This window comes from Grus americana, chromosome 1, assembly GCF_028858705.1.
Source record: "Grus americana isolate bGruAme1 chromosome 1, bGruAme1.mat, whole genome shotgun sequence".
Taxonomy (NCBI): Eukaryota; Metazoa; Chordata; class Aves; order Gruiformes; family Gruidae; genus Grus; species Grus americana.
This window is the reverse complement of record NC_072852.1, coordinates 194233990-194260984: the sequence shown is the minus strand read 5'-3', so window position 1 is coordinate 194260984 and position 26995 is coordinate 194233990. Positions and strand designations below refer to the sequence as shown.

General features: G+C 44.3%; 1 protein-coding gene across 3 annotated transcripts in view; it reads right to left on the bottom strand.

Moving 5' to 3' along the window:
• Nucleotides 1-24470, bottom strand: part of STARD13 (StAR related lipid transfer domain containing 13) — a 304337-nt gene extending 279867 nt beyond the window's left edge. The window contains exon 1 of one of the 3 annotated variants that reach the window (XM_054825547.1): nucleotides 24332-24470. The gene's annotated coding sequence lies outside the window, so the exon portion shown is untranslated. The remainder of the gene's footprint in view (nucleotides 1-24331) is intronic. The other 2 variants (XM_054825554.1, XM_054825575.1) reach the window with 2 other exon arrangements.
• Between the last annotated feature and the right edge of the window lie 2525 nt (nucleotides 24471-26995).

The window sequence follows — 26995 nt, the reverse complement described above, 5'->3', positions numbered from 1 at the left end:
AATACCTGGTGTAAATAGTTACAGCTGTGAGGAAGCCCATGGAGTAACTGCAATTTATATTCCAGTACCTGAAGGGGCCTACAGGCAAGCTGGAGAGGGACTGTTTACAAGGGTATGGAGCGATTGGACAAGGGGTAATGGCTTTAAACTGAAAGAGGGTAGATTTAGATTAGGTGTTAGGAAGAAATGCTTTACTGTGAGGGTGGTGAGGCACTGGAACAGGTTGGCCAGAGAAGCTGTGGTTGCCCCCTCCCTGGAAATGTTCAAGGCCAGGCTGGATGGGGCTTTGGGCAACGTGGTCTAGTGGAGGGTGTCCCTGCCCATGGCAGGGGGGTTGGAACCAGATGATCTTTAAGGTCCCTTCCAACCCAAACAATTCTATGATTCTATGATTCTGTGATTCAATTTGCTCTAAAAGTGGTGTGCAGCTGAAGGGAGACACCTGACCATGTATAAGATGCTGCAGGGAAGGAGGACAGGAAGGGTCCCTGCCCTGGAGGCTCCGAGGGAGAAGAAGCTCTGGAAGCTGCTGGATTCCCATCCCGCCCGGAGCCATGGCCAGGAGACTGCCTAGAGCCGCCAGACCCTGTCCACCAAAACTGCTGGTAGGGAATTGAGGGGGACCAGAGCTGGAGCACCAGCACCCCCACCTCCTCACCCCCAGCCACGCTGAGGAAGCACAGAGGGCTCAGCTCCCCGGCTGGCTTGGCCAGCTGTAGAAGGCTGGAGTGCCACCCATCCCACCTGGCAGGCACCGTGCCGTAGATCTGCACCTCCGGAGCCAGTGTACGCCTAAACGCAACGAGTACATCACATAAATAAACCATAAGTGTAATTTGTCCTGAAAGCAAAAGAAATGTTCTGTTTAACTATGCCTGTTTGTTTGGTGATTGCAGCGAGCGCAGTGACAGTCACTATGATGTACTGTGTTCTGCTGAATAGTCTCATAATAACATCTGTGTGACAACTCATAAATGACATTTCTCAAATACAACACCTGATAATGTCAGCTTCACTACACTAATACACCCATTTCTCTAATATCTAAGTCTTTCAGATATCTGCAGAGCGATGTCCGCCTAAAATGCAAAACCATTTTTGTGCTATTTGTCAGAAGACTTTGCTCTTTGTTTTCTACAGAAAATGATGATGTCTTTTCTGTGTCATAGGAATAGTCCTAATCCCAATAGGAATATAAAAAAATAAATAAAAATAAAGGCAGGAAAATAAATCGCAGTATTTGCCCATTTATCCCACGCAAATGGGTCTATAAAATGAAGTTATTTTTAAAAAGCAATACTGAAAATCTTGCAGGGAGTGGGGCAGGAAATTCTGAAACACATTATTCAAAGGCGTTTCCTGTAAGAAGTGGACTCCTAGGGCTAGACAGCACTTTCCCAAAAACTGTGGAGCTCCGTGAATATCAAGAGCACGACTGTTCCTGAAAAGCCTCCAATGCCTATTCTGCTAGTGGTCCCTATAAAATATGTGTCAAATCTAATATTTTGTGTATCAGTTATGCCACCTCTAGAAAAGACCCTGGCCATGGATCAACTAGTCTTGTTTAGTATTTATCTGACAGCTGTGTACTCAAACTCCTAGAATCACTCTTTTATCTTTTATTCTACTTCTTTCTGTGTTTTCTTTACTCTGTCTCCTCCCTTTATATTATAGGTGGGATGAAGAAATATAGCGTAAGTCAATACCTGTAGAGTATTTCCTTCCAGAACCCACACTGAATTGCTGTTCATTTACCTGTGGTCTCGTAGACTTGGCAACCAGCTAACAGCATGATTTCTAAAATGTTAAGGGAAAAATTTCAGGTAATGAAACAAGGTCCAATTAGTGAGACTAATGTCAAAGAGTTAATGTCTTTGCAAAAGATTAAAATGTGCACAGTACCAGAACTGACTTTATTTATGTGTTTTAGACAAAGAGGGAGAGAACCGCTGAAACCTCCAGCATGAGTGGCAGCCATTGCCGGTTGTTTGACTTACAACATGACTACAGATGACAAACTCCACTAATCTCTTGTGAGAAATGGACCTTGTCTGAAGGAGCTTGCAATTTAAACATGCAAAACAAGAGGTTGGAGGAAAAACAGAGTCAGAAAACTCAAAGTCAGGTAGCAGGTATGTGATAAAGTCAGCAATTGCATAGATCCAGATCCTCTTCCCGTTTGGTTTCATTCAAGGACTCCAAGTGTTAGGTTATTTTCACAACAGTACAAGCAGAGAAGTGGCAAAGTAAAGCAGCCAAAGTCATTATCACTATATCTAAAAGGTGCTAAAATCCAGCTGAAGATTTTTTTCATTATTTAAATGAGTGTTAAACAGGCCTTGAATAGGCTCTGGAAGGCTACCTAGCAAGTCTGTGGCAAGTCCAGGAGCACAGTTTAAGAAGCCCAGACTCGGTTAGAGCCCATGCCGCTGGTGAATCGGTCTCACTGCCACCTTCTTAACTTAGTCCTTCGCTGCTCCCTCCAGCTTAAATGCAGGCGTCAAACGGAGAGCACAACGATTGCGTGCTACGTTGATGTAAAGCTTTCTCCTCTGATTTTCTAAAACTACATTTTAATTTTTGTTTGTTAAAAGACTTAATGTTTAAATCATTTGTTTTAACAGACAAGAAAATGTGTTCTGTTAAAAGATTCCTACACTGTATGTATGGCCTGTTTAAATAACCTTTTTCCCATCTTCTCTATAATCAGAGGATTTGAATTCTAATGCAACACGTTCGTGCTAGAACCTGATTATATCCCAGAGCTACAATTCTGAGTGGCATCAGTCCACGGTATCTGACAGTATTTGCCAAAAACATGTCAGGACTCCCCTATAGTTCAAATCACCCCATAAATTCTACACTTACACAACATTGGTGACCTCATACTCAAAGCATGCCTTAATGATCAAGCAAGTGGAAACGTTCAGTAAATACATTGAATGTTTGACATTGTTATCAGTGGGTGTTCCCTGGGTCTCTTGTGAAACAATCCCAAGATTAACGCAAGGCCAAGAAGTGTCAGCCAAGTGAAACCCTTAAAAGTTACTTAAGAAATTTAAATAGACAGTATTTTTCTGTGCTAAAATTCAGCAAAATATTTCTTACAGAAGTACTGACAAAGCAAGAATGTATTTTTTGAACTGTGAGTTATCGTCATTGCTTTGACTGGTTTTCTTTTAAGTCATTGCTACTGTCATTATGAAGCTGGGGGAAGTATACCAGCCTCAAGAGGAGTTCTGAGAAATTAAAGATTTAGAAGTCTACAAAATCTTTGATAAAGTCCATTACAAAAATGATGCTCAATATAGACAACTATTTCAGCCTCTCTAAATCTAGCCTTAGAAATACTCCCAGTGAAAAAAAGGTTGATTCCAAAAAGCAGAGCGCAGTGCCCCCTCCACAGTGCACGAAGGACTTGGCTACTTCTGATTTCCATATCAGCAGAAGGTACTGACATGCTATAGCAACTTAACAGAGGGAGAGAGGAGTAGAATCAGAAAGAAAATAGATTTTTTTATTCTATTTCTCTGTCTTTCACTTTAGAAACTGTATTGACTTTATGTATACACGGGTGCTTTCCATGCTGAATATCAAGTGACATCCTCTATCAGACCTATGGGGCAGCCTCTCAGGCCCACGCAGACGGTGGGGTCTATCCGCATGGCTTTAATGGCCTGAGCAGCACATAAAAGAAGAAACATTTAACAACTTTGTGTCACAACCACCATGCTTCTTTTGTAGTCTCGTTAAGAATTAAACCCTCACCCTGTAAATATTATACACACCTGATTATGTACCTGAGTAGTCTGCTGAGGTGAATGGGACAACTCAAGTGCTTTACATACATTAACAAAGAATATACAGGGCAGGGGCTGAGTTTGGAAACTTCATGTTAATATATCTTATATCAATACAGAGGCATAAAAGAGACATTATGAAAAAAATAAAAAAAGTCCCATAGCTAAACTTATCAACAGCAATAAGTGCAAAACTGATTTCCTGACCTGCTGGCTGGCACTCAGTCAATAGCATGGCCTGGTTACCTCTGCACTGAAACGATTTCTATCAAATAATTCACCTTCATAAGCTAAAGAACACAGATGGAACACCACAAATGACAGATTTGTGATGGCCTGAGCTGAAAGGAACTTACTGCCTAGGATTACAGGTACCTATATGACCGTACAAGTTGGTTATAATCCAGTTCAAGGTGGTGGTAAAAATGATGGATTACAATCACATGTATGTGCGCTACATTACTAAGTAATGAGCTGCACTGTACTACATGTTTTGCCTCCAGGAACATCTACTTATGTCATTTTTTTTAGTCATTTTTTTGCAGCAGAACATCATAGTTTGATAACCAACATCTTCGGTTTCAGGGGTGTAGCACTGTGCCGAATCTTTATTCTCAAGTACTGTGTGTAAAATGAAATAATTACAACAAAATAGTTCAAGGATTCTATAGAAAAAAAAAGTTATTAGGCATGAACATTCATTAGCAGAAGTTTCCCACTTTCCCTCCTTACCTCTCCATTCAAAACCTCGCCGTGCCAATGAGCACGTTCACAAGTAAACACGTGTGAGAGGAAAAGGGGTGCAATACCCCTTCAACAGCATCTGTGCTCTCAGCTCTGCCATACCTCTTGCGTGGCTTTAAACTACTCCGATGGCCTGACTTTCAGCAATGTCTAAAAAAATAGAAAATCATTTAAAGGGATCTACCAAGCACCTAAACAAATTAAGATTGTCCCATTTGCTTGTATGCTTCAGCAATGAACTTAGTGATGAGGGAAAGCTTTAAGGTCTTCCTTTGGAAAAGAGCCGAGCCTGGACCAAGAAATGAGTGGGCTGACATTTGTTCCTGCGCTGGATTCCGCAGCGCTGCAGAGGCGTTATGAGCATCCTGATGCTCAGGTAGTTTCTTTATTCCTCCTAGAAGATAAAGCTTGTTTTCATTTTAATCACATTTTTTTACGACTGAGGGAATTCATGTGGATAGCACCTTACTAGAATACATGATACCAGCCGTTTTGTGACAGATGATGGCTCAGTAATGATTTTTAATGTGGGTAAAAGGCTATATTACAATAAACAGAAAATATGTTTATCCTATTACAGCTAATGCCAAGGATAAAATCCTCCGTGACTCCTCCGCGCGCAGACAAACCAGACGCTGACAGGCCCAGCTGCAGGCCCCAGTTTACCAGTTTATCCATTTGATCCTCAGTGAGTAATTGCATCTTGTCTTGTTTCTAATCTAATTCCATCCATTATCCAAGATGGATAATTTCCAGGGATGCAGTACAAGGGTGGGAACATCTGCAAAGAATAAAACCCGTGCAAATCTATTTTCTGATATATGCAGCCCACTACTCTTCTGTCTACACTTCTTCCATCTGAGTAGGTCTGCATGTGCAGAGAAGAGGAAAATGAGAGGCACAAGCCACTATCTGGAATATCCAATGTTTATGCATCACACATAGCAAAAGTGAGCGTATAGCCTGCTGGTGGTGATGGGATGCTAAGACCACTGCCTATAGCATGAACCTATATATTTACTTGCACTCCTTGCCTGTCCATACCTCTGTTTCTTGCCTTGTGTTAGATGGGAAGCTTATTCAGGCAGCCGTCACCTTTTTGTTGTGTGCCTGTACAGCAGCCAAAACAGGGGCGTCTCAGTTCGGAAAGGGTGTCCTATGCCAAAAGGTAGCACAAATTAAAATGCCTCTGTGTGAAAAGGACATGTATTAAGTCATTGTCTACGTGAGGTAAAGCAGACCAGCAGGATCAAATTGCCCAAGTCTGGACGGGCAGAGGTGTCCTCTCTTCAGCACTCTCCCCATTTTTGTCCCTACAAAGCCATCTGGGGACAGTAGGATGTCTTAGCAGCTTCTCAGTAAATGCCCTCCATCACAGTGTCTCAAAATTCAACCCAGTGTTTTAACTGGGTAGTGACTTCATTTGGAAGTGAACCTGAAGGAGGAAAACATAAGAGAAGTCCTCGTCTCCAGGAAAAGAAGATCAAAATGAAAAAGCAAGGAGCCCTTTTTTCCAAAGGCGTAAATCAGCCTTTTAAACTCACAGCCCCAAGGGAACTGCATATGCTATCCATAAAATCAGATTGTTTATGAAATTGGATGTTTGTTTAATTCATTGGTGTTCATGTGCCTGGCTCACCATAAATCTTAATATGTAAATCACCCAACGACATAGATTTCAGCGTGTTCAGAGTTCACGCTGATTTCCGTACAGAAGGCATTAGAGAATTCCCAGTTTAGTCATTAGCACTGTTTCAAAGGGTATTTACAGAGTCAGAAGTGTGTCTCCTGCTCCCAGTCCTCTGTCAGTGGCCTCAAACCCTGCAAGATGAAGGTGGGTTGAGGGCCCTGGGGCTGCACTCCAGCTGCAAGCCTGGGCGCCAATGTGGACCCTGCTGCTCTCTCCCCAGCTTGGGGGGGACAGAGCTCTAAACCATGCCCATGCAGTGCTTGTGCTTTAAGACCGCGTTACGGTTTGGGTCCTTCAGGAGACTCATTTGGGCAGTTAGGTCCCTCTGCGCTGATTTCTGACTCACAGGGGGGTCTGGTGGCCAGCAGTGCCAGGGACATTGAGCAGATGCATAGCTGTGCTGCAAGGAGGATCACACGGACACGGGAAAATTTAAGATATCACTGCCTCAGCTGAACTGTCCAGTCTGAACTGGACTCTGTAAGTTTGCAGCTCAAGTCCATCCCGGAGCCCACATCAGGTACTGAAGCAAACAGCAGAGTGCATTTTTAACATGGAGTTTATCATGCCAGTTTATGTGTTTTAAGGCTGTCAGAGCCAGGATGCTTTTGAGCTCATTTATCTCACAGAAGTCAGCAGCATGATGGAGCATAAAAAGACACCACTGACACAAAAGCAGACTGAAGTTAATTTAAAAACAAAGCTAAACATCTGCTCCAAGAACCAGCTCTCTAATGCATAGATGGGAGCACTAAAGTTTGAAACATTACGGAGTGTTTAACCAGTACCACACCAGCTGTTAGACATTTTTGGCAACGGTGCAGATATTATCTGGCAAGTTCTCGTGAGCAGCTGACAAGAACGAAGAGTGACAGATATAAGAAACAGAAAATGCCAACCATATGGCATGAATATTATGCTAATGTTTCAGGTGTCAAGCAGTAGTCGCTGGTGTTTAATTTGAGTGCGCAAAATTTATATGGATTTTAATGATTACACAATGTTATACACAATTACATTTGCATCTCCATATTGTTACAACTGTAATTTTGCCATTTAACAGTAACAGACACTGCACTAAATTTGTCCACTTAGGAGCAATGTTGTTATCTTTATGGCTTTAATAACACATCTCCACCTTACAGGTGTAATATTTATTCCTGCAAACAGTGCCACTGCCGTCAGCCAATACGCTTGTGATCCAGCCTGCAAGACATCGCTGGCTGACGCTGCAGCGTTAGGTTGGTTGTAAACGCTAACGGCCCACGAGAAGTGCAGCGGCCAAGCTGTTTATGGGTATGTCTCCACAAAAATCAATGATGCTGATTTAATCGCCAGACCTCTTTGTGCTGCTGCTGGTGGTGTATTTACTGCGTGTTTTCAAAGAAGGGGTCAGCCCCTGCCCTGACCGGGAGGCCTCGTGGCAGGCTGGGTGTCTGAGCTTCAGGCAGTGAAGAGGAGCCCCACGGGCAGCTCAGCTCTGCCAGGTTTCCCAAAGGGAGCTGCTGCGAAGCTGTTTTACAGACCATGCACCACAGCAGAAATGGATTTGCTCCATAAGAAGTGGAAGCAGCAAAGCCTGGTGCCATAAAAATGTCTGTCCTACTTGCTCCGTGTCTCACACTTGAAGAAGCTTAGATCACCCTCACATCTCTGACGACAAAGGGAAAGGAAAACCAGCCCAAAGTGATGGGATTGTCAACAGCTGGCTCACATGGACAAGGCCTAAAAATGTCTGTCTGGTGAGAGCGGACTTGTTTGACAGTTCATTTTGGGCTGAGGCTGCTTCTCCATCAGTGCATACAGTAGTACGTAGCATGTGTGACACCTGTATGGAGGCATGGGGCGGTGGTTTGACTGGCTGTGAAGGTGGCCAGCACCACCCCTTGCGTCCATTGTACAGAAAGAATAAAAAAAAGAAACAAAAAAGAAGGATGGGGATGTTAAGTAGACAACAGAACATAGAAAACACTCAGTGACTGTTTTTTCATTATCAAAAAAAGACTTGTGCTGGTAATAAATGTCAGTTCAGGAACCAACCCTCTTTCAAGGAGCTGGAGAAAACAACAACCACTACTTTACTCAGGCAATGGCAGAAAATTTCAAACTCGTGATCTGATGGATGGCAACTCATCCATCATAGCTGGGTCTGTGTAGCCTGGAGAAGACCGAGAGGGGATCTCATCAATGCTTATAAATATCTAAAGGGTGGATGCCTAGAGGAAGGGGCCAGACTCTTTTCAGTGGTGCCCAGTGACAGGACAAGGGGCAACGGGCACAAACTGGAACACAGGGAGTTCCATCTCAACATGAGGAAAAACGTCTTCACTCTGAGGGTGACCGAGCACTGGGACAGGCTGCCCAGAGAGGTTGTGGAGTCTCCTTCTCTGGAGATATTCAAACCCCGCCTGGACGGGATCCTGTGCAACCTGCTCTGGGTGATCCTGCTTTAGCAGGGGGGTTGGACTAGATGATCTCTAGAGGTCCCTTCCAACCCTTACCATTCTATGATTCTGTGAGTCTGTGAACAGGGAATTAATGGAAAATTCTGAATCAAACAGCAGCAAAGTTCCTGCTGGGGATGAGGAACCAGGCACAGGTGGACTGCTTTGCCAGAAGAATGGACTTGCTGCAGAGATTGCTTACTAAGACTTTATTTGCATCCATGTAGAAGAATGAATTGATATAAAATCTTTTAAACATATTTGTGGGGAGAGTCTCCAGTCCTTGTGGCGTTGTATGGTGACAGCGTCATGCAGATACAACGAGCGTCGGCTGAACCGTGTTTTGAAGAGCAGAGTCAGACAAACACACTCAGCAGCTGGTGGAGCAGGCCTGGGAAAGGTGCAGGTGGGGCTGGGAAGTCTGGACGCTTCCCAGCTCCGAGTGGAAAAGAGGAATTCCTACATTTTGCAAACACTCCTGGTTGTATTTGTGATTCAGCTCTTTGCTGTGCTCTTGAACTACACTGAAGATTGACTGGATAGAAAAAGTCTGCCTGCCCCCACCTGCCACAGTTGCAGTGTTAATATTAAGCTAATGGAGGATATATTTGCTTTAGCCGAAGTAAGCACTTTTTGTCATGAAAGCACCAAAAGAGAGCTCAGGTGTTGCAAGACGGACTGAATATCTGCCTGGAGATAAAGGTCGTGTCATTCTCTGGCGAGCTCCTCGTGACAGAGGCTTGCTGAGGGGCAGGCTGTCCCCTGTGTGGCTCTCACAGTGGCCTTGCCGCCACGATAAGGTTTCCATTGCCCTTAGATGCAGCTCACACTTTCCAAGTTCCTTGGGAGCAGCATCTTCTGCTGCTTCTAGCAGGCCTTGGAGTCAGCCAGCATCAGAGGGTCTCCCGTAAGCCCTCACAGCTCACTAGGGCCCCGCAATTTACTACCTACCTGTCATGCTAATATCACCTCAATGTGTCTGCCTGCTCTCGGCTGCTGTACTCGTATTCCTATCAGCAGCGAGAGGCAGAGCAGCGCTCTCGGTATTTTTACTTCCCTGTTTTTCTAAAGGGCATAATCAAGTGTTTTCGTAAGTGCAGTCTGGCTTCTTCCTCTTTGAAAAATCTTCGGGCCAAGTCTGCATCTCATTTTTCTTTCCTATGTAGAGCTTTGCATTTCAAGAGAGTTAGCTCACAATGTTTTCAAAGTAATATTCAATGTATAATTCATATTAACACAGGACTGATGCTAGTCCATGCTCCCAGCTTTCAGGTTAAGCTCTGGAAACTGCATTTTTGTATGCAGAGAACAGCTCTGGTCATACCGCTAAGCGCAATAACAATTACAAAAGGAGGAAAAACATCGCACTCTAATTATCCCCTAACTGCTGCAAAGGCAAAGCAAGGGTAGTGTTTAGGCATAGCCAGAAGTGAGATCCAAGCCCTATAAGTGGAGGTAGGATGTAGCCGTCCCATAGTATGTCTCTGTGCTTTCAGTTTAGTACGTTGTCAGTCTTGCTGTTGCACCAAGGATATCTTGCATCTATATCTAACATAGCAATCATTTTAAGTTACCTCTTTTATTTTGCTCTGAAAAGGCACGAAGCCGTCTGCTCTCAGTTTGGAGGTGATAACCAACAACTCTGCTGGTAGCAATGACTGCCAGGTCAATGGTGAAAAAACCATGGAAAGAAAATAATATTGGAAGCGTGGCAGAAGCAGGGATCTGCATGGGCACCCAGGCGGAGGAGGCAGAGATGTGCCTGATTCCATGGGCAGAGGCACGGTGAAGCAGGAACGTGCCATTCCCTGCACAGCCCTTGGTGAGGAGGACGTGGAGGAGCAGCAGACGGCGGAGCCCAGCGTGGACACGGACAGACAGGAGCCAAGGGATGCGGGTGCTGCTGCTCCCTGCCCTGGTACTTATCCGTGGGTTGCCCTGGGGAGTGCATTTCACATCTCGGGGTTTCTGTTCCTCCTCCCACCTTTTGTTTGTGATCTTTTCAGAGCAGGGCCGTCTCCTAATACATGTTTATACAGTGACTAGCACGATGAGGCCCTGATCTTGCTTGAGGCCTTTAGGCATGACTGTAATACAAACAATAAATCATCATCATAAAACAGGACTGCACAGATCCATAACTTCTGTCATAACTCACGGCTGAAGTGTCAGCAGCTCACAGACACATGGCAAGGTCAGGGAGACCATGAAGGGCCAGAAGTGAATCCACACAGACAAGAGGAGATGCTGAATGGCTTTGAAATATTTTTAATATCTGTCAGTGTTATACTCGTGTCAGTTCACAGCTGATTTCCTTTATTGATGCCACCTCCTGACAGCAGCGATGTGGCTGGGACAAGGATTGAGCCACATATCACAGGAGAAGGCAGTAGCGGTCACCAGGGTTCAACTTGCAAGAAAACGTGCATGTGCGGTTGGCAGGTGCTTCCCATCCACACCTGCACTGTCCCCCAAGCTGCACTGAGTGCACCAAGCAGGCAACCAAGCTTCAGAAAAAGCATTTATTTGTCCTTTTATTACTTATGGAGGTCTACAGACCCTTATTTGTATAGAATCATAGAATCATAGAATGGTTTGGGTTGCAAGGGACCTTAAAGATCATCTAGTTCCAACCCCCCTGCCATGGGCAGGGACACCCTCCACTAGACCAGGTTGCCCAAAGCCCCATCCAACCTGGCCTTGAACACTTCCAGGGAGGGGGCATCCACAGCTTCTCTGGGCAACCTGTTCACAGTGTATCTTTTCTCTTTTTCCCCTCTGTCCCATGGAAGAAAGCTGTGTGGGTATCTCACGCAGAGGATTTCAGCAGCTCTGGAGACTCTCCCTCCTGCCTGTAAGTCAGCTCAGATGTACTCAAGGCATCGCTGGCTGGAGAACCGCTTCCCCAGCCGGCATTCCCGGGCAGCCTCCGGGCACATGGCTAAATTCCCTGACAGACCCTCAAATCGGCACCAGTCAACAACATGCTTTGCGAAAGCTGTCATCACACTCTAGGGTTACACATATTTTCAGTGTCCCCTAACCTGTAGAGGCAAGGAGTTTGGGAGACCCGGAGCGTAACAGGAAACAGTTTGCTGCAGGAATGTAAGGAGCTGAAGGTACAAACCCCAGAAGTTATGTCCATTCAAAGCAAGTCAAGTAAGCATACAAATATCTTTAAATCATTATATCTGGCAAGAAGCCACGGTGTGTTTTCAGCCAAAGTGTGATGCTTTGAGAAAATGTAGCTTTGGTGAGCTGAATATCAGATGAAAAAGAAGCTCTAAGGAAGGTGCAAGCTGTATTTAATGGAAAAATATTTTGTTGATGATGAACTGAAGGATTTACACTATTTCTCCCTGTACCTTCACATCTTCTGGGTAACAACGATCAGTTTCCTCCTTATTCCTGAGATTAGAACTTTCAAAATATTTTTAAATCTTTCAAAAGAAATATAAAGTCTTTCCTGCTGTAGACCACTGAAGGCTAGCCTGACTGTCACGTTGATTTGATGGCTTACCCAACAGGGAATACCATCTTATTCCTAGTTGTGACTGTATTGTCAGGAGCTTCTTTAGTGACTCCTGTTTGTCAGATGACATCATTTGTTAGAGAGACAATTACAATAAGAAGGATTTTTTTCAGAATCCATCTTCTAAAAATATTAAATTTGGTACTGAGTACTCTAAATGAAAGCAGTTTATTATTCAATTACATTGCCAAAATCATGCATGCTATTGAAAGAAATAAATCAGTCCCAGATTCAGATCCTGGTGTATCAGCAATACCAGAGTAACTCCTCTTACTCCATTATTGTGGAGTAAATCTCCATAATTAGGGTGAGAATTGGGCCAAATAGCTCTGGCAGAACTGACAGCATAAATCAGATGAACACAGAGAATTAAAACAGCGGAGCAGGAAGGAGAAAAGTGGGAAGGGCTGAGAAATGACATCAAATAAAGGAGATGTGAAACAGATGTGCTCAAACCTGGGCAAGGATGTGCTTTGGGATAAATGAAACAGACAACAGTGCAAGAGGCAGTTTTCCCTGGAGAGCTACCCAATAGTAAATTGCTTTAAAGAAGAATTTGAATTCAGAGAATATGGCACAGTCCATATGATAACGCATGCATTAGGTACCGAGAGAGAAAAGCCAGCATAGAAAAAGATCCAGAGGAGGAAAAGGACAAAAAATGTTCAAACAAACAGCCAGCCAAAAGGCTGGACAGAAAGCAGAAGTTTTGAGAGTGTGCAGGAACCAGGCTTGTGAAAGCTGGACACTACCTGAAGGCAAAAGGCACATCAGTTTTCTTAAAGAAAGTAATTCAAATAATTTGGACTGCCCTTCAGTATGATGTAAGCGGGCTACTGACACGCTTAATGTTAGATGCAATGCCACTAAAACATTCCTTGGACATTCTTGTCCTTTGTTTTACTGCTGCCATGACAATGCAACGGCCCACGAAGCATCGCCAAAAGAATCCTCCCTCCATGAGGCATCACCAAAAAGGTCCTCTCTCTAGGCTGACTATGCTCCTATCTTGCTATATGAAGGCCAGATCCTGGCAGTGTTGGGCCAGCGTCCCACCCTCATTGCAATGTTCAGACACCCTCTGAATTACCTCATTTAAATCTATACAAAACAAAGCTCTTTGCGTCCTGGTTTCAGAAGATCAACTTGTCATCCTCTCACATCCTCCCCACAGACACTGATGTCAGGTCCTCCCCTTTGAGCTCACCTTTTCTACCACATCTTGCAGCTTACGAGACTGACCGTCCCTCGCTTTGCCCAGCTACCAGCAGCAGATTCAACTGCCAGTCTAGCATCTGCCTCTCTTGCTTTCCTTCCACTCACACGTAAAGTTAACCTAGTAAACTTTAAACATAGTTTTTAATATACTTTAAAACTTTAACTATAGTTAACTCTTAATTTTTAATATAGCTAACTTATTGAAGTCATCTTCAAAATCTCTCTTTGAATCCTACTTCTGTTGTGGTGCCCTGCAGCTAGTGCTCATCTGACAGCGGCTAGGTGAATGTGGACTTCCATTTCTACTTCTGCTTTCTAATTTTTACTTCTACCTATTGTTTTTTGTTGCCATCTCATCTCATTAGTGCAGGTAAGTTTGGAGCAAGGTGGGGCTGAGAAGCTGTCTGACTGTCAGTCACTGTACCGCGAAGGGAAGTCCTCCTACCATGGAAAGTCTTCACTATGGGTAGGGCTAGGGACTATTTGCTCTCGTTACCATCATCTCCAGGAAGGCTAGGAGACATCTGCTGAATCTGTGTAATAACCCTGACTTCCATTTGCACTTTGTCTTTCCAGCTGTAGAGACCCACCCTAATCTCTCATTAATAACATAAAAATAAAAACACTGGGTTTTTTTCCCACCTCCAGGCAGCTGCAGAACCTTCCCTGACCAGCCATAAGCCAAATCTCTTGTCTCTGGAGACCTAATGCTTGGGAAACCCACTAAGCGGTCTTGGTTTGCAATCTGTGAAAAGCAGCATTTTCCCTCATACTCCGTGCCTTTCAGCTAGCTTAATCTGGGATCAGCAACAAGGGGAGATGATATGGGCTGAACTCATGGCAAAGGAATGCAACAGAGAGAATGGCAGTGGCAGAGGAACAAACTAGATACTAGGTTATTTCATTCCTCAGCTGTATCATGTAATATTTTAAATGAAGACTAGCATTAGTTGCCCTCCCTGTTCTGAATCCCAGCGCTTCTCTCTCTTTACTGCACTGGACTACAAGGCTTGGGCTCCTCAGAAGGCTTTTCTTGGCCGTCTCAGCTCTACAAGTTGTTGACATTGACTCAGCCCTACAGCTGTTCGCCAATAACATAGTTAGCAAAGGCTGGCCTCCTTGACTAACTTGGCCAGAGACACCTCACGTGCAGAAAAGAAGAGATGTGGGATTTACTTATGGGTGCAGCTCTACCAGGAGAATCAGACACATGGTCTCTAACATTTTTCCATGTTTTCTAAGCCCTGCCAAACTTCTGGAGACTTTCCCATTGCCGTTCTGTCCCCATAGTGTCTCCTGGAGGAAAGACATGGAGCTGGCCAGAGCATGAATAATAATAGGCTGCCTCCAGCATGCAACCTCATGGAGAAAGGGGCTGAGGGACTGGGAGTCAGTCACTCCCATTCACATCAGAACTGCATCCCCACTGGCAGGTGTGGCCTTATTTCCATCATTTTCTTGGCAGTTTGGAGGTTCATCATCAGATAGATGGCCAGATCACGCGTGGGTGCCGCACCTCTGGAGGCACGCCATCAGGAGTTCCCTGTCCCTGCTCCCGCTGAGGTCAGGGCAGAGGTGCCCATCAACCGCTGCACACACAAGGACGTGACCTTAAAATCACAACTTTTTAAACATTTTGGAGGAACACGGATTGCTGACAGAGACTTTGAGGTAATCTAAATCTTAGGTGAGGATGAAAACTCTGTGAAGTTCAATCTCCAAAGAAAGATTTAGTTTGGCCATATCTTTAATCTGGAGATTGATTAAAAGAAGAAAAGTTTCAGTGACTAATTTCTACAGGGTCTGAAATATAACAGGTTATTAAACACACAGCCCAACAGCTGCAGAATCTGACAGAGACATTGTTCTCCCTGAGCATTTGGTAATAGAGTATTTCAGATGATTAAATAGCTAATAAAGTCAGAGTCTTTGCTAAGTAGATGGATACCAGCAATATTGCAAAGGTAATTATAGATTTCTATCAAAAAATTCTTGACTCAAAATATTTATTCTCAGACTGAAGCTAATGTGCAGGTCTCAGTTAAAGAGAAAATATTTTAGCCACTATTAAAAGGTTTCCAATTTGCTCTACTGTAGTGGCTTTCAATTACAACCAGTTTCAAGGTGTGTGTTTTCAGATTGAACATTCTGTTTTTCAAGGTAAATTCTCACCAGCTGTCACATGAAGCTATTTCTCCCATTAATCATGACCTTATGCTTTTTTGGCAGCACAGGGATCAGCATCTTTGGGTTGTTTATTTCCTTTACTCCTTCACAGGCATGTACCTCTCTAAAGTTACAGTTGTAAGAAAGGATCAGAGGAATAGAAAACAGTGCTAGTGACGCTTGCAAAAAAAAAAACAAACCTGCAGAAGAGTCCTGCATGCACAAAATTATTCATTTGCCTCTTTGTTGCTATTTCAGTCTGTCTTTTTTTCCACTGATCTTTTAGCTCCTTTACTGCTTCTCTGTGACGGCCATTAGAAAACCAGGGTATTTTTTTTATCTCTTGCACACACAGCTATGCTAGCTAATTCATGAACCACAGCAAAAAAAATTCTTTACATCAGTAAATTATCCTATTATCACAGGGGAGCATGCAGCAGAGCTTGTATTTACACTTAAGCTAGTCTATACCTATGATTATTTTTGTCTGGTTTATAAAAATGTAATAGATGCTCATTTCCATTTAGTCAAGCCAACACACATCACACAGCAATTCCCATGTCTGCTTTGCTTTGCATTTCTTGGTATCATCTGCTTCACCAACCCCACTCCCTGCCTCAACACACTCTTCTTCCTCTTTGAAGCCCTCTCTTGAGGACTCATTCCTGTTGTAAAATCGGTGAGAAATTAGAGGGCAATGCCTCAACTATAGAGCAATAAAAGATATTTTAAATATATACAAAGAAAACATGTTATTGCATTCCTCTCCTACCATTTGGGTAGCGCTGCATTTCTCAGACAAAGCATTTGCAAGAAGCAGAGAGTTTCTGGGTAGATGCATACGGCACCGGGGCTGGAGGAAGAGCGCTGGAGACCAGCACGCTCCTGCTGCAGATGTGGCTGCCTCTACCACCTGCGGCTCCAGCGTCACCGTCCGTGGGGTAAAGGACAGCCCATGCTCACCCCACCTATAAAATGTGGCGTGGAGATGGCTGTGACCACAACTGCGTGGGCAGTTTCACCTGCTCTGATGTCGTTAAGAAGTGCCCTCACAGATTTCATGTCCACGCATAAAATCCCCCAGTAAAACACACATGAAGAATGGGTGCCAGACCCTGAGCTCCAGACCTCCAGGAAGATCACATCATGGGCCAAGACGGGATTGCTGGCGTACTCGATCGTGCTGATCGGTTGTAAAAATAGTCACACCAAACCCACAAGCAGGACTGTCCCTTAGTTATCCTTTATTCATGAGAAGATCAGTCTCACAAGCTAACTATAAATAAAGGATTTCAGCAGAGTGCACGTGGGATGCCTGTGCAGTCGGAGGGGGTTGTGGCACCGCGGATGCAAGCACGGAGTGTGTTACAAATGACGGAAAGCTGTAGAGCTCACAGCATACCTGTGCAAGTACTTGAGCGCGCAGGATCCAGCAGGTTTTGAAGGCTACTACAATACGTCTTAAACTACTTACTCTTTGGCATCTAAATACAGTTGCCAGGTAGGTTGAGAGTTAGGTCCAAGCCAGAAATTTGTAACAAAAATCTCGATTTATACGGCAGAGCTCAGGGAGACTTGTATCCTTTTTTTTTTCTTTTTTCTATTAGCAGCCATCAAAGTGAAGTTTGAGTGTAATAAAGAGCATTTTAATCTCTATTTTCTGCACTGACCATCAGCTAGCTAGATCTTTTATTTCTACTGTCAGGGACAATAAGAAATTGGTGACAAAAATTAGTATTGTGGTTGTAACTGCAGTGTTATTTATAAACAGCTAGACGCAGAAAAAATGCAATTTAAATTTCATTGTGAGCAATATTCAGGCCTAGAGCTCCCTAATGCACAATTCATAGCTGCTTAAATTGTAGTCATTACTCTCATACTGCAATACTGTTTGTCATGATAAAGGGAAATTACTTTTCTGTCAATTACTCCTGCAAGATTAGTTAATTTACATTTGCAAAGGGTATGGAGCAGCATCTCAATTCCATGGAGATGTTTCTCAGAACAACTATTTGGCAATTTAAGGTTTGGGGGAAAAAGTAAATGGAAATTGACTTCAAAATTTTAAAATGGGACAGTGCATACATCCCAAGGTCTTTGTATCCCAATGAAGAGCAGCGATGAAGAGTAGATATATCACTTAGAGACTGCTGACTTCAATGTTGCAGAAAATTGTATTGAGGACCTGGAAGAGGCATGCTCCTCTCTGCTTCACTACTGGGCAGCCAAGCTGGCAGCTCCTGACTACACGTGAGTTGTGCGTGCAAATCATCTACGTAAAACATAATACCCTTGGCATCCCCTTCTGCTAACACCTGCATATTTGTTTAATCCATGTTGGGATGGAGATAGCAAGAGCCAAAAACATGAGGAGGAATGTTATTTTTACTTACTTGCTTGGAAATTCTGGGTGAATTTTAGCATGCCTGACTTGCATGCCCACCTGAGGCATCACAGCTCCTGATCCTAGCAGCGTAATTTAAAGTGCTGAAGTTTGGTGACTGAGTTCCTTGCAGAGGCGATGGAGTAACTGAACGCAACGGTGCCTGAGGGACAATGCAGCACTCTTCCACCAAGACTGAGAAGCTGTTTCAGGATGAGTACTGGAGCATCCCCTGGGATCCCTCTTGCTAAAATGAGGAGTGGCGTGGGAGGGAGCAGCGGCCGTGCCTCCTGCAGCCTCTGCAACGCTCCCAGAGGTGAGGGCGCTTGCAGATGTGGCAGGACACAGTTCTGTCACTCTCCAGCCAGCAGGGACTGATGCCCACGTATTCCCAACAGACAGAGTAACATCTTCTCTTCCCTCCAGAGAAATAGTGGAAAGGCCTTTGGAAAACGCAGCGTTCGAGTGAGGCCTCAGATTTAGCACCGAGAGTGGGCAGGTTTATAACCCACATCTACCCTGCAGCCAGGGGCAGGGTTGCTTAAACCACCTCGAAGCTGAGGTCACGGGTATTTTTTTGCGAGTAGAACAGAACATGTGGAGTGCAGACACACTGTGTAGGTGTACTGCCACAGACTATGTGCAGCTGGCACAGCAGAGCTTAACCTCTAGGTATTATTGCAATTAAAATGATGAAATACCAACAGAGCGGAGGCATCCTCAACACTGACGCTTGTGTTCAGGCATGTCGGACTATGCTGATACTGATATCCCGATCCTATATTGGCATCACAGCTCTCATGGCGTTTTGCAATATTTTAAATTTTAACCCCTGCCAAATTGCAGCAAATGTAGTCACAGTCCTCCTTCCCGGTACTGCTCTCTTGATACAACAAGGGGCAGAGTATCCTTATCTTTCCTCCCCAGCCTGAGCTGTGTGCAGTTGCTGTTGCTGCGCTTTGGTGCAAAATGTTTTAAAGGCAGAAATTGCACAGGAGGGAGCTCTCTGAAGAGTTTATGAAGTGTTTGAGGGCACCTTAATTATGCATTATTTCTGTTCCCATTAGGTTTACTGGATTTGTAACACTGCTCGACTCAAAACTGGACTCAGCTCCGTCCACCCATTAAAAACTTCACAAAGTGCTTAAAAATCATGAACGTTTATGTTGCCTTCAATTATTCTCCATTTCAGTTGCCTGGATTTTCTTTTGTGATGCATTTTCTTGGTTAACATCAAGCCTAGAATCCTTCCTTGCACAAAAGGTAAATCCACATTTGTTTCCAAGAATCAGTGTTTTCATTAGGTGGGCCTAAATTCTGCTGGTTAATAAAGATAGGTATGAAGACATGAAGGTAGGTGTAAAGATAGAAAGGTAAAAAGATATGTATCAAGGTATAAAGATATAGATTGGAATTTTTAAAGTTTCAGCTTGAGATGATGACAGACAATATCCAAAATTATTTTCAGACTTTTTTTCCTTTGGCTAAACTCCAAAATACTAGAGTCAGTCCCACTGGTTTACTCACAACTTAGGTCTCTAAATGCCTCTTAAAATATAGTTAATTCCTCCATTTGTGTCACCGCAATAATATGCCAGGGAAAGAGCTCTTAGCCCTTTATTCATAGAGGGACAGACAGATCTTAAACCATAGCAGTTGCTGGTTCGATATGACATGTAAACTTGAAAAAGGTAGGGTTTTTCGTGATGGCCAGACATGCCATTCACACTGCTGTAATTTCAGGACAGAATGCAGTGGCACTGAAACAGCTGGGGTTTAAACGTTGAAAAATCCAGTTGTGGTTGTAAAGGTTTTGGGATCACCTGCGTTTGGGATCCCTGTAATTTTTCTGGATGGAGCTGTAGAGCCCGTGGTCCAGGTTGCTCAGCAGTGCACCTCCCTCCTGCCCTGCACATCCCCCTTACAAGTGCGTGAACCCAAATGATGCGCCTGCTTTTGGCACACGAATACACCTTTTTTTTCTGAGAACCCACAACCAGCAATTTAATTAAGGTAATTTAATTTGTCTTCAAAACAATGTATTATGCATTAATTAAGGTAACTTAATTTGTCTTCAAAACAGAACATTATTCATTCACCCTAAGGCACGAAACACATAGCACAAAGGGTAAAAAACAGCATCAGAGGTACATGACTCTTACTCATACCCTCATCTTTCCCCTCGCCAGCTCGTGCTTTCTCATTTTCAGGTTCAAGAAGCGTTTGTGTAGTATTAGCACGAGTCTGTTTTTTCAGTGCTTTCCCTTGCCCTGTAACTCCCTTCCTTTCACACGCTGCTTCTGGACAGCTTCTCTCAGGTGACTCAAAGGCCCCAATTTCACAAAGACTTTGTGTGATTATAGCGTGATAGTTCTCAGGCCTGAAAAAACAGTGATATTAGCAGTGTTGAAGCCAAGTTGTTATCTCTTATGTCCACAAAACTCCTTAAATTCGCGGGCTTTTTTGTATGTGCTGAGCCACTGCTGCTCTACTTCTGCTCAATCCCTTTCATAACCCATATTGACTAGCTAGATGACAAATATTCCCATCTCACAAATGCATATGTGGAAGCAGAATATTCATTTTAAAAATAAAAAATATCAGGCAGATTTTTCTACTTTCCTACTGGAACTACTTATTCCAAAGTAACAGCTTGTGACACGTTCCTGCCAGCAGCAGCAGATGCAACAGAATGATAAATATTTATAAAAGGTAAGATTTTATAAAACTTGAAAGTTTTGATAAAGCATTATAAATCTCTATAAAAGTTTTGTAATTAGGCTGCATACATCACACGAATATTTTGTGTTACAGGTAAACCTTGTGCCCGTGCAGACAGAATTTAGTAAGTTATTTTGGACTTAACGGAGTGCTGTTGTTGAGAACATGCCCACATAGCACAAAAATATCTGAGTAATGATAAAAAGTACTTCAAAAGAAACTATTTTAGCTACAGTTCGTTCAGCTGAGCCTTAGCTTCATCTAATCCCCACTTCAGTGGCAGATAGGAGCACACTTCATTCTAGGAACTTGTGAAGCACCAAAGAAGAACAGGCACTCCCCAGCCTTTTGGCTTCGGTGGTGGTTTTTTCTTGGTGATGCTGAATGTTTAGAGACTTGAGTGTCCCTGGAAATCCAGACAGCAGGTAGCACTTGTAATGAACTCCTTAAAATCTGAACATACCACGTTTTTGTTTCCCGTTCAGAGTAACCAGGAAAGCAGCCTCACCCCAGAGCCTATGCGGAGCCCTCCCCTTGAGATCCTCGTGTAGCTTTGGCCTTTCCAACTAGCAGAGACGAATTGCTATCGGTAAAAATATCACAGAATTCAGCTCTTTAGCTGCAGCAGGAGAGGTATAAACCAGCCATTTCTGACCAGCAATAGCAATATGAGCTGCTCCCATCTGAAACACGGCCAACTTGTGCCTTTGGGATGAATTTCAGGAGATAGCACAGAGTCTGCTGATAGCCATGCAAAACCTCTCCTCTCTTTAGAGCAGCAGCTCTGCGCTGTCCTAGCATGCAGAACAGGGAAGTCAAAGCAGTCGTAAGGAAGCCCCACCTATAGTACAAAATAATCCCATTAGTCTTTCCACGACAAAGACCTGGGAGTTTTTTTTCTGGGTATGGGAACAGTGTGGTTATCGTCACAAAACAGAGGCGGAAACGCCTCTAGGAACGGGGAAGTGGCTTCCAGGAGGTCCCAGAGTATGACAGACAGCAGCACTTTCACAGCAAGAAGCCAAGCCTTCTAAAACAACATCACCAGCAAAGAACAACATAAACCTAAAAGTTATCAAGGAAAACCTAAAATCTTTCTGAGCAGGAGGAATGAAAAGAGAGTAACACATGCACTTTATTGCTTGAAGTACATGTCAAAGGGTTCAACAAGATGCGGTGGCAAGTAGTTGGATTTAGCACCTTTCTGCAAAACCGTGCACCGTTTGAAGAGACATAACTGAGGTAATGTTGGTGGAATAGAAGTGAGATTGTGCTGTTTAATCTTTCCTTTGGAAGAAGGTGCAGGTGAAAGCACAACTGGAAGCTGGCAGGACCACCGCCATCCTTCTGCTAGCAACATGCACAACTGCAGTAGCTCTTTGTTGACCTCCTCGCCCAGCCTGGCAGGGATGCCAGCTGGATGTATGGAGCCACATTCCAACTCCGGTCACGCTGGAACGGATCCAGGGTCATGTCATTGACTTCAATGAAGTTATTCTTTATTCACGCTTGCCTAGCTGAGAATCTGGCCCATTCTACCTAGGTAGCAATATCTAATAGAGAAAAGACTGCCAAATTAAGGGAACAAGAAGAACCAGACTATGGCACACGAAGGGGAAACATTTTATATTGTAAGGATTATAAAGGCCCTTTAGTTTAAGGACTTTATCAGCATTTAAAAGGCAGGCCACTGAAAAGCATTGCTGTTTTGTGCCTAGATTTTTATTTTTTATGTACTTTCATTTGCTGTTTGAGAAAACCGCAAGAAAATTCATTGATAGAGGTTTGATTTTGACATTATTGAAATAAAAATACTGCGGATTGTTCAACACAGAACACTAATTCATTATACATTTATTGGCAGTTTGGGTTAAGACTTCTTCCATGTAGGATTTTGTCCACATCAATTAAGAAGGCCTCTCTGGATGAAATATGTTGAGTTTCGTGATTTTCTCTGTGGCAGCAATTTTCTGTCAGTGCCAAATTCAGCCTTGGGAAAACCACTGTGGTTTACTCTACCAGACAAATCCAGGGTGTCTCTGTTTTAGTGACCAACAAAAGATAGAGGAAAGGAATGAAGGTAAAGGAGATTTATCATCACCGTATTATTCCCAGTAAGTTCAGATTCACTCAGGCTTGATGATACTGTAAATCTGACTTTAGAGATCCCAGTGCTGTAACAAAAACTCTGTAACCAATGAGGTAAGAGTAGCAAAATGGTATAGATTTACTCTAGCAGTTCCTTTGTTAAAGAAATATTGACATTTACTTTGTGCCAGGCAATGGACTGAATTGCCTCATCGCCAGTGGTACGAAGTTGGTATACATCCCATGTTATGTGCTCTGAGTAATTCAGCAGAAATGCACTTGTATGCCCACACCTCATCTGGATGCTGTTTGTGTTGCTGCGTGCTCTGGAGGTGCCCAGATGGAGAACGAGCGGTGGTGGATCCACCGGGGATGGGATTTCTGCCATACCTAGTTAGCAATAACACAGCACTGATTTTTCTTTTCATATCACCTTTGGATTTCAGCTGGGTCCACCAGAATATCAAAGTATAAACTGATGAAACGTGCTTGGTAAGGCACAGAAGCATAAAGTTGCTTGCTTTCTAAGGGAAATATATATTAAATTGGGAAGGTTGTTGGATTGTTTTGGGTGGCTAGAGAGAGATGTGGAAACATCTAGACAGGATTTGAAAAAACTTTTTCTTTTTTTTTTTTTTTAAAGCATGTATATTAGTTCTTACTAACATCTAAGTGAATCAAGAAAAGTTCCAACATATAGCTCTTTTCACTCAAGATAGTATATAAAATAACATCCTAGGATGACAGAGGTCATCCTAGACCATCCTGGACAGTTCCTATAGGAAAATTAAAATGTCATAAGCCTGGAGTTGCAAACTGCCTGCTTAGGTTTTGTCTCCCGATGTGGGTATCAGCCCCTAGAGCTCTCCCACAGAAACACATTTCATTATTCCTAAACACATGCAAGAAAGAGCAGATTATTAATGTTTCAGCTACAAGAACGATCCTCCTGTGCACTAGTAAGTGCTATGTATCTGTTAAAATTATTTCTATAAATCTGCATCACAGTGGACAATATTCTTTTAAACTAATTTCCCGCAATCATCATTAATTGGCCAGCTTGCTAACACCTGGTACCAGCAGATTTTTCATCTAGCGAGTGCAGTGCCACATAATGGTAACAGCAGGTTTTAACCCAAACCCCCCCCGTACACAAGCAAACATCAAATGACTCCCGTGACAAAGACACACAGACCAGCCTGACATTTGCTGATAACTCCCAGGAGATTCTCCCTCAGCACAAGTAGTCCTGCTCAAACACATTTTCCAGCGGCAAAGATAATTTGAAACCATTTCCAGCTAGACTAATTGCATTCACTGAAAAGAGCATCCTCCTCTGTACACATTTATTAGTCCAGCCACAAATGCAGCTAACACTATGTGAAGTTTTCCAAAGCAATAATTATTTCATCTTACGAGAATTCACAACAGCTTGCTTGATAATGAAAAGTTATTATGCAGATATAGATACTTCATGCAAAGTTGCACACCAAAAAAAAAAAAAAAAAAGTAGGCGTTTAAAACTGATGTTGAAATTCCACTCACAGTTTTGAAGTCTAAGCATAAAACTTCTTACTTTGCAGCTGTAGCTCCAAGCTGTCTGGAAAGATAATGCAGTCCATCAGATATCCTGGTTTTGTTTTCTTGCATAAAAATATCATCTGTCATAGGCACAGGAGCTGACTCCAAGGTCCGGCCCCTTCTGCGGAGCACACCAATCCGGAGACCCTGGGAGCACATGTGGAAAGCTGCTCGCCGGTGCGCCGGTCACGGGCGGCATATGCTCCGTGGGACCCAGGTGCCAGACAAACGCGGGTGTCAGCGAAACAGGGCGCTGGGGGTGCCCCAGCTGCCGCGGGAGGAGACGCGGAGGGCTGGCGGGGCAGCAAAGGCTGAGCCTTTCGCAGATTGCCTCACTCCTGCAAAACCAGCCGTGCGGACGCCAGAGACAGAGGCCAAGAACTGTGCCTTGCTCCTTTTGGCCTTATTCTTTAGTGATTTAATAAAAATCATCTCGTTTACCATTGTATTAAATGCTGCTTCACTTTTTCTCCTAGTTGCAATTCTAACTCCATTTATGGCTTTTTATTCCGAACCTCATCCCTGCAAAACCTGTGGAAAAGCCCTGGGCACTGCCGGCCCCTGTTAATGGGGGGGGGCTGTTGGTGCTCTGGGCTCAGCTGGTCAGCCTGCCTGGGTTTTCCTCCCTCTCCCCAAAAGCTCACCCTCTCCCCCCACCACACAGCCGACTGCCCGTGGGCTCCCTGCTCCTCTTCTGCCGCCGCTGCCTGCCTCAGGCAGCTGCCAGGCTCTGCCCTGCCAGCTCCCCGCGCGCTGCTTTGCCCTGCGCCTGTTAGTCAGAGAGGTCATTTTCTTCTCGCATCTGTTTAACCTCATAGCATTTAAATTCAAACTGCTTAGAAACTGTATTTAGAGACGTACACCCACAGCTTCCCAGCTCACTGCGTGCTCAGCCCTCGCGCAGAACCAGGGGTGAGAAAATGCGTGGACGTTAATGCGGGTTGAAAGTGCAGCAGTAACGCAGTGCTCAAAGTCAAAAATCAGACCGTGCATAGGTGAGCGTGACGAAGTAACATCTGTAGATTTGTTTTCGCTCCTGGAAGCATACTTGCAAGACACAACATGCTGGGAAGGCAAACCAGTAAACACATCAGTGCAAAAGCCGTGCCTTTTCCAGCTGAAGTACGAGATCTAAAGGCCTTCCCATCTTGCACCTCTCATAATCTCAGTGCTAGCTTTATTAATTCGGAGTAGTAGCTTTATTTGACCAAATAGCCTTACTTTTGCAGACAGGGTGCAGGCTGGAGTGGACTGGCTGTAATAAAAAATGCTAGCTCTAGTCTGTGAATAACTTGCTGGTTTAATTAAATTAATTTTGCTTCTGAATTCTAGTTTAGTAGATTAGTAATTCACTAGAGGCTCATTTTACAATGGCGGATATAATCAGGCTGGTTAAAAACTTCAACAAAGCTCCTTTTTCCACCCCCAGAACCCACCGGTTTCTCAGAGGAAAAAATCCTGCAGAAAGACACCGAGACGGGACGGACTTCGGTCACTGAAATAAGTTCCCGCTGGTTTCAGGGTGGAATTTCCCATTTGCAGAGGCCGAAGCCAGCGCGCCCCGAGCAGGAAATAACTCTCGGTTAGTATGAGCCAAGAGCTGTAGTGGAAGTAATTTCTTTCATTGGCCGCCGGCGGGGCGGGGAGGAGCGAGAGGGACTGTCTTTGGGGTGTGTAAGGTCTTTTTCAGATCTGCAACAAGGAGCAAACTTGTTCCCAGTTCCTAGCCGGGAACATTTTGTTCAGAGGTTTCCGAGCTGGGAGCAGCTGGGCCAAGGCTGGCCGGAGGTTTTCCTGCCCAATCTCCATCCTGCTCCCGCGCCCAGGGCTGGGCAGGGGGTTGGAGCTGGGTCAGCCCACCCAGCCCTCCCTGGGGCTGCACCCCGCAGCACAATGGACAAACCATCACCCCCTTCTGCTGCCAAAGAGGATGCACCATCCAGCAGCACTTTGGAGGGAGAGGTGGAAAAAAAAATGTCGAGCCTTGTAAAATGGTTATGTCCGCTGAGTCTGAGACCTTGCCGGGGCGACGCAGAGGAACCCGAGCAGAAACCTCCCCTGTCCCGGGGTAGCAGATCACCGGCTCTGTTACCCCAACATCCTCACTGGCTTTCCACAAGCTTTAAAAAGGTCTGGCTTCATTGTTCCTTTTTTGGTCCCACGCAAGGTGAAACCTCCGAAAGAGAGTTCTGCCCCGTCCAGCCTCGTACGCGCCGGCAGTGACGTGCGGGGCTGCGAATCCGCACCGGCACACCTGAGACCTTCCTCAACCTGCCCCACGTGGGTACTGGCCATAGCCACGGCGGGGGTGGCACAGCTGGCCCAAATTCGCATCAGGCCTGGGAAACTCAACCGGCCAGCCTCTGCTAAACACACAGCCAAGCCAGCTCTTGAAAGCTAAGCAGATACGCATTAATGGCTGAGATTTAACAAGTCACCTTACTACAGCAGTTCAAGATGAACAGTCCTGTCATCTCTCTCAGCCCATTTACTTACCAAAACGGCGCGGCTCCCTGCAGGACGTGCATGCCATCTATTAATTCCCAGGTCTATTGCATCTCACTGGCAAGTCTTTTTCCTCAACTTCCAACGTGTATTTCTTTTTCCTCTCCCTTTACTCTTGATTAT